Here is an 8909-nt window from a genome sequence, read left to right as displayed (position 1 = left end):
AAATAATTGTAATTTTTAATTTTCTCTTTAAAAACATTTACGATTACTAAATTTTAAAGTATTTTCGGGTCGCAAAAAATTTAAACGAATATAGTGTACATTATTTAACATAATTTATTTAAATTATATTGAAACAGTTTTATTAAAGTATGACGCAAATGGCATTGTCGTTGTAAAAAAACAATAATATTTATTATTGTGATATTTATTGTGCCCTCTAATAACTATACTTTTAGTTGGACCAACTTTGTATCTTTAGAAGATTTACTTAATTACATAAATGTATAGTTAACACGAGGCACATCTTGTGTCCAAGATATTTTGTTATTTGAACGGGTTGCTTCTCATAAGAAAGTTATTCATCAATGATTTTCTGATTTAAACTTCGGTATATTATTATATTAAATATTTTGACCTATAATGTTAAAAAAATATGTGAAATATTGGAAATATTAGACAATTATTTTATACAATGATAACCAAAATTGTTTACAGCTAACGAAATATTTTTTTCTGGCTAAAGTGTTTTTTAGAAAAATGAACATTCTGTTATTTTACAACAACATTTACATTTGCGTCATACTTTAATAAATCTGTTTCAATATAGTTTAAATAACAATTGTTAAATAATGTACACTATATTTGTTTAAATATTTTTTGACCCAAAATATTTCCAAATTAAGTAATTGTAAATGTTTTTAAAGAGAAAACTAGGAAGACCTCGAATCGAATTTTTCTATTTTACGAATTATTCGAATAATCGAATAATACTATTCATATGAAAATAATTAGAATATTCGAATAGTAATCGAATAATTCGAATAATTCGAGTAATTCGAATATTCGAATTTTCGCATGTAAAAACTAAAAAGAACTTCTTGATCTAAGAGATAATATTTATTTTGTAAAATTTATGTTTTTTTTGTAATTATATATCTATATAAATATTGTTAAAATCATATATGATGTAATAAGTATTAATATTTATTTTGTCAAAAGAATAATTCGTTATATTATATTAGATTTGTTAAACAGTTATTAAACATAGATCAAGGGCACCTTAGTTGTCTCTTAATTATACTTAACACGAGGCACATCTTGTGCCCAATTAATTTTGTTATTTGAACGGGTTGTTTTTAATTAGAAATTTATTCATCAAGAAATTTCTGATATGAGGTTCAGTAAATAATTATATTAAATATTTTGACCTATAATGTTAAAAAAATATGTGAAATATTTGAAATATTGGAAAATTATTTTATACAACGATAACCAAAATTGTATATAGCTAACGAAATATTTTTTTACGGCTGAAGTGCTTTTTAAAAATATAGCTTTTCAATATAGCTTAAATAAATTATGTTAAATAATGTACACTATATTCGTTTAAATTTTTTGCGACCCGAAAATACTTTAAAATTTAGTAATCGTAAATGTTTTTGAAGAGAAAATTAAAAATTACAATTATTTTAAGAAAAATAGTTCCTAATAAATTATCTGTATAGAACATACAAAATAAATATGATATATTTTTACTGTTGATTTATAAAACACCCTCCTAAAGAAAAAAAAAACAGTACAGTGGGGTCGGGGCATAGTGGGGACGGAGCATAGTTGGGTCGGGGCATATTGGGGACGGGGAGGTCACAGGTTTACAGGAATTTTTAAATCTGAAAGTGATAAAATCACTTTCGAAAAAACGCTTCGATGCAAATCGGTAGTTAGTATTTTCAAGCCAGTACAGTCCAAACCAAGCACAGTATAAACCAGCAAAGTTAGAAAGTTTTAAATGAAGGTTCTGTATTTACAAATGAGCATCAAAGCGTTAATTTGAAAGTGATTTTATCCGAGAGGACTAGTACAGTAGAGTATTGGCATAATGTAATCAAAGCAATGAGGAAACGGAGAGGTCACAGGTCTACAAGAATTATTATAAATAAAAGTGATAAAATTGAATAAAATCGCTTTCAAATAAACGCTTTGATGCTCATTTGTAAATACAGAACCTTCATTTAAAACTTTCTAACTTTGCTGGTTTATACTGTGCTTGGTTTGGACTGTACTGGCTTGAAAATACTAACTACCGATTTGCATCGAAGCGTTTTTTCGAAAGTGATTTTATCACTTTCAGATTTAAAAATTCCTGTAAACCTGTGACCTCCCCGTCCCCAATATGCCCCGACCCAACTATGCTCCGTCCCCACTATGCCCCGACCCCACTGTACTGTTTTTTTTTTTTTTTTTGCAAAAACTTAGTGGACCAAATAACACATATACAATGTCTTGTTATATTTTGTTGGAATGGTCGACGATTCATGTTTCAATCGTTTGTACTCCATAGTTTAAATTATAATCGCTTATTCTCAATAAAATTAATATTTATTTATTATATACTTCCATTAAAGCAATCACACACAAACTATTTATACTTCACAGATTATATTATTTCAAAGCTATATTATACTTCTATTTTACTAGATTGACAATGTACAAAATAAAATGCAACTAAAAAAACCTTTTCATAGATCCTTAAAATGTAAAGGGTGGGATAGTGAAACGGATTTTACCATTTAAATACATTAGAAAATCGCCGTTTTACTGCCTCATCCTGTATAATAATTTCTTGTTATTTTCTAAAGAAAAATCGATTTTCTTACATTTAAATTAAAATAAATCGTATACTGGTACTGTGATGGAGAAAACAATAAATTTTACCTACATTTATTACTTATTAGTTAAATATTACTAACGTGTATAGCCACAAGCAAACGGTGTGCAGGTGGTTTTATACGAAGGTGGAAATTTAACACCGAAAATTATGTAAAGAAAATATTTTTTTATAATTAAATATTTTTTACAATATGTAAATAAAAATAATAATACTCGGAACGACAGCGGATTGACACTCCGGATCAATTTTAAATCAATAACTGATAATCGAATTATCGAATACTGACTGGCAACTACCTACAAATGTCATCACCCCCCGACCTCTCTCTCACACTCCATGACCGGCTCGGGCCGATAAGGGGTTTTTCGTTCCCACCTGTACCGTGTACATAAGACGGTGGACAGTTGATAACGCGATCGGGCGTTTATATGGTCACGATCAAATATTATTTTGTCTCGAAAATTGATAATTACAACAACTATACAATATAGTATAAACAACTCATGTTATCATTTCTCACGTAATGGCTGCCAATTAAAATTAAATTAGTTTCTTAAATTAAATTCAGTCATTCCGCAAAAAGTTCAAGTCCAAATCGATTTTATATCAACTGTGACTTAATAAAATCCACACCCAGTTAGTTATATTCTGTTGACAAATTGTTTTTTATTAAATAATGAAAATTGATAAAATAAACATCAACTACGTCATAAAAGTTTTATACAGCGCAATACAAGTTACAACCAGAATAAAAACTAGCGTTTTTGTAGAGATTTAAAAATACTATTTGAAACGACATACAATATTTTCTATCATAACTGATTTCATAATTCATTACGGAGCAGATAAGAGCGCGCATCAATATGCCGTTCGTACACACGATGATGCCAATAGAACAAAAAATTATACTTTTTTTTTTTCGTTTCTCGCATCTGGTAGAGTGCGTTTGTACTTAAAAAAAAAAAAAAAAAAAAATTGAACTTTGTGTCAACTTAAAGTCAAAAGTGTTACTTGAGCACAAAACTCAATAGTATCATTCTGCATAGATCTACATAAAATTGTTTTAATGATTTGATAACCATTTTTTTAAGATTTTAAGTGTTTTTTGTTAAAATATACGCAATCTGCGAAAACACAGTTTTCCGGCTATTAAAAAAAAACTGTAGTGCCGAATTATTTTTCCGTTTAATATGTTATGGATACATATGAGTTCCAACTACTGGCAAATTTTCAACCCAAAGGTCTTAAAATTACGGCTAAAAACCCCGAAAAACAAAAAAACCTGTACCCCCCCTAGGGGGGTGGGCATTGGGTTAAATTCAAATTTGATATAACTGACGTGCGCGGGCATACTAAATAAATATTTCTTATAAATTTCAACTCGATCCGACTCTTTTTCTCGAAGCTATAGCCAGTAAAAGTTCTAACTTAAAAACTCGTACGGTTTTTTTTTTTGTTTTTTTCAACTTTCGCCTGTGAAGAGTTAAACTTTTTCAACTTTTACCCCCCCAAAGTACCAACTAGATGAAAATTGCGATTTATAGAGTTGCTATTCGAAGGAATTGGTCCAGTATTAAAGAAGTTACAGTGTATACAGATAAAAAAAAAACATACATCAGAGTAAAACCAATACCTTCTCGCTTTGCATCGAAGCTAAAAGTACATAGCTGGTCCAACATAATCTATCAGATAATATATGAAAAAATAAATAAATAGTTGGCCCAATCAAATATTTAGTTAGATCACCTATTTATTTTGTTATTTCAACTAGATAATTTTTGTGCCCCTCTAATAACTATACTTTTAGTTGGAATAACTTTGTATTTTTACGATAGTTACTTAATTACAAAACTTCATATTTTAAATTGATATTTATTGTGCCACTATAATAACCATACTTTTAGTTGGACCACCTATTCATTAAATCTTTGCAACTAGAAATGTATTGTGCCCTTATATTAACCATAGATTTAGTCGGATCAACTATGAATTTTTAGGAGAGTTACTTAATTACTCAATTTTATAGCTAACAAATGTGCACAATATATTTTGTTATTTGAATGGGTTGCTTTTAATAAGAAGATTATTCATCAATGATTTTCTGATTTGAGGTTCGGTAATTAATATTTCAAATATTTTGACCTAATATGTTCAAAAAATATGTGAATTATTTGAAATATTGGACAATTACTTTATACAACAATAACCAAAATTGTATATAGCTAACGAAATATTTTATCCAGCTGAAGTGCTTTTTAGAAACATGAACGTTCAGTTTTTTACAACAACATTGCCATTTGCGTCATACTTTAATAAAACTGTTTCAATATAATTTACATAAATATTGTTAAATAATATACAGTATATTCGTTTAAATTTTTTTCGACCCGAAAATACTTTAAAATTTAGTAATTGTAAATGTTTTTAAAGAGAAAATTAAAAATTACAATTATTTTAAGAAAAATAGTGCATATTCATAATGAATCATCTGTATAGGACATAAAGAGAAATATGATATATTTTTACTATTGATTTGTATAACGCCCTCCAAAACAGAAAAAGTACAAAGTTGGTCATACTTAATTTATCGAAAAATATATAAAAAAATAATTAAATAGTTGGCCCAACCAAATATTTAGTTGGATCACCTATTTATTTTGTTATTTCAACTAGATAATTTTTGTGCCCCTCTAATAACTATACTTTTAGTTGGAATAACTTTGTATTTTTACGATAGTTACTTAATTACAAAACTTCATATTTTATTATTTTAAATATATATTTATTGTGCCACTATAAGAACCATACTTTTAGTTAGACCAACTATGAATTTTTGGAAGAGTTACTTAATTACTTAATTGTATAGATAACAAAAGTGCCAAATATATTTTGTTATTTAAACGGGTTGCTTTTAATTAGAAATTTATTCATTAATGATTTTCTGATTTGTGGTTGGTTATATGATTATATTAAATATTTTACCCTGTTATGTTAAAAAATATGTGAAATATTAAAAATATTAGACAATTATTTAATACAACGCTAACCAAAATTGTTTATAGCTAACGAAATATTGTTTCCGACCGAAGTGTTTTTTAGAAACATGAACATTCTGTTTTTTTACAACAACATTGCCATTTGCGTCATATTTTAATAAATCTGTTTCAATATAGCTTAAATAACTATTGTTAAATAATGTACACTATATTCGTTTAAATTTTTTGCGTCCTAAAATATTTCCAAATTAAGTAATTGTAAATGTTTTTTAAAAGGAAAACTAAATTATACAATTATTTAAAAAAAAATATTGCTATATTATTTTTTTACTATTGATTTTATACCACTTCCCTACACAGAAATAAATACATGGTTGGTCCAACTTGATCTGTCGGATAATATAGGAACACAATAAATTTCTAGGTGGAATAAATAAATAAATAGTTGAGCCAACTAAATAAAGCATATTTAGCTCTTATAATATCAGTACTATTAATTGGACCAACTTTTCAATTAGTCCAACTAGAAATGTACTGTGCTCTAATATTAACTATAGGTTTAGTTGGACCTAAAATAAAATAATCTACATTTGATATACAGAATGGTCATCTTATCGTGAAACACTCAATATCTCACTGGCTTAAATAAGAATTGTAAAATATATTAATCAAATTTATTCAATAACTTTCTGACTTGAGGCTCGGTACAAAAATATATTTAACATTATAACCTATTGTGTTCGAAAAATATCAGGAATATTTGAAATATTGGACAATTGTTTCATACAACGATAACCAAAATTGTTTATAGCTAACGAAATATTTTTTCCGTGCGAAGTGTTTTTTGAAACATGAACATTCTGTTTTTTTACAACAACATTGCCATTTGCGTCATACTTTAATAAATCTGTTTCAATATGAAACAGAAATAACTATGTTAAATAATGTACACTATATTCGTTTAAATATTTTTCGACCCAAAATATTTCCAAATTAAGTAATTGTGAATGTTTTTTTAAAAGGAAAAAAAAATTACAATTATTATAAAAAAAATAGTGCCCTATTCTATTTTTACTATTGTTTTTATATTACTCAGAAAAAAATACATGTTTGGTTCAACCTAATCTGTCGGATAATATAGGAACACAATACATTTCTAGGTGGAATATACAAATAAATAGCTGGCCCAACTAAATATGCCCTTATAATAACAATACTATTAATTGGACCAACTTTTTAATTAGTCCAACTAGAAATGTATAATGCTTTCATACTAACCATAGATTTAGTTGGATTCAGAATAGTCATCTTATCATAAACTACTCAATATCTCACTGGCTTAAAAAATAATTGAATTTTATTTTTTCATAATGTTTTTATACAATTTGATCTCTATTTCTTATAATTTGTGTTTACCCCCTACCTACTTAATTTCGTTGATAAAAACTTTTAAAACTTAAATGGTTACGCATACATTTCTTTAATTTTTGAATTGGAATTAATATACTAAAAATGTTGACTGGTCGACTAAACAATTTTGGATAATACATTTTAAAGTTATAAAAGTTTAAAAGTTAGGATGGGAGGGAAACTGTGGTTAGAAAATACGCTCAGATAAAAATAATACTTCACTCCACCCTAATTCTTTCTACCCTGAACTTAAAACTTCAATAAACAGAGACTGTTAGAGTGTGTGTTACAATAGTATATATCAGTAAAATATATTAATCAATGTATGCAGTTTTAAAAATGAATTATGAGAAATACACCGATTATATGTGTTTCATTGGAATATTTTAAATATAGGGAAATTATTATTTTTTAACGTTAACCGAAAATGTTTATTGCTAACGTAAGGTTTGCTCCATCTCACAGGTTTTTTGGAAACATGTATTGTTTTGTTTTTTACGAATAACATGACCGTTTGCGTCATACTTTAATAAATCTGTTACTACACATAGTGTAAATCTTGCTAAAAAATGTATGTTATGTACATTTACATTTTTCTCTGTACATTTTAAGGTTGTCTATCGTAGAAGTTTTTTTCAGAATAACAAGAATTCATTAGTACAATATGAAAAAATCTACTATTTTATTTGTATTTTTTATTATGATGGAATTAGCATTAGGTAATTATAATTTATAGTTTTTTACAATTACATTCTCAGGTTCAACACTATAATTACCATAGTTGTATCATGTTTGGTTTCTACTTAAATGACAAATTGTATTGAAAGAAGTTAATTTCATGAAGAAATTTCAAAATTATATACCCGAGTATGAACTTATATTAAAACCTAATTTTGTTGTTTATATATTTTAGTCACACAAGGTCGACCATATCCAAGTATGTTTTATAAATTATATACAGCTAGTTTATTGGATAATATAGATCTAGAAGTAGAAAACAGTACTCTTAAAGATTACATTTATTGTACATATTATGTTTTTGGAGTATTTACACGGTACCAAAATTAAACAAAATATTTGATAAAATTAATAATTTTATTATGAAAAACTGCGTCCAGGAAAGTAATAATACGTGTAAATAAGGATATGTACTTGACTGTATTTTGCTATACAATATTATGTAAATATTTTGTTTGTTAACAGTTATTTTATTTGTGTTATCTGTTGGTTAGGTGAGAAAAATGAGGACACAAAAAAGTTGCTAAGTAAATTTACGTTGTTTCTTAAAAATAAATGGGTCAAAACACCAAGTACGATCGACCTTTTGGAGCACTCCCCCGCGGTACTTTTCCAAATTCAACCTCTATGTGTGTTCCGACAATAAGAATGTTTTTCGACAGTAAATCAATTATTTTTCTTTTATTCTGGTTCTTATCATATAAATTGGCTTTCATATTTTTAGTTTTTTCCTTTACTCTTTTTTTTAATCATTTTTTTATAGTATCTTCGGAAAAAAGAAATATTTGTTAAAAATTAGTTTCTTATGGAAAATAATGGATTTTTTCGAGTAACAGATTGTCATTTAATTAAGTTTATAATCTAAAGAGTTTAATTTTTCCGTGTTGCCCAATATTTGAGAAATTTTCTCATATTTTTTAGAAAGCTGCATAGTGCAATTGAAAAAAAAATCACAGTTATCAAAATAGTTGAAATAATTATATTTAAAGTTAATGTACTTTTTTGTTTTTATTAAAATTATAAACTCAATTATTAACATTCTGTTTCTCAAAAAAAAAATCTATATTCTTTCAGAAAGCTTAGATAATTTTACA

General features: G+C 26.6%; 1 long non-coding RNA gene across 1 annotated transcript; it reads left to right on the top strand.

Annotated features, from left to right (window-relative positions):
* The first annotated feature begins 7692 nt into the window (after positions 1–7692).
* LOC126848010 (uncharacterized) lies at positions 7693–8344 on the top strand. The gene is made up of 3 exons (XR_007687191.1): positions 7693–7796; positions 7991–8014; positions 8310–8344. It is a non-coding gene; the product is annotated as an uncharacterized LOC126848010 (long non-coding RNA).
* The last annotated feature ends 565 nt before the right edge of the window (positions 8345–8909 follow it).

This window comes from Adelges cooleyi, unplaced genomic scaffold, assembly GCF_023614345.1.
Source record: "Adelges cooleyi isolate 19-005CV unplaced genomic scaffold, UGA_ACOO_1.1 ACOO_flye_CR_arks_rails_tigmint_CR_PRNA_142, whole genome shotgun sequence".
Taxonomy (NCBI): domain Eukaryota; kingdom Metazoa; phylum Arthropoda; class Insecta; order Hemiptera; family Adelgidae; genus Adelges; species Adelges cooleyi.
This window is presented reverse-complemented; position numbering and strand designations above follow the sequence as displayed.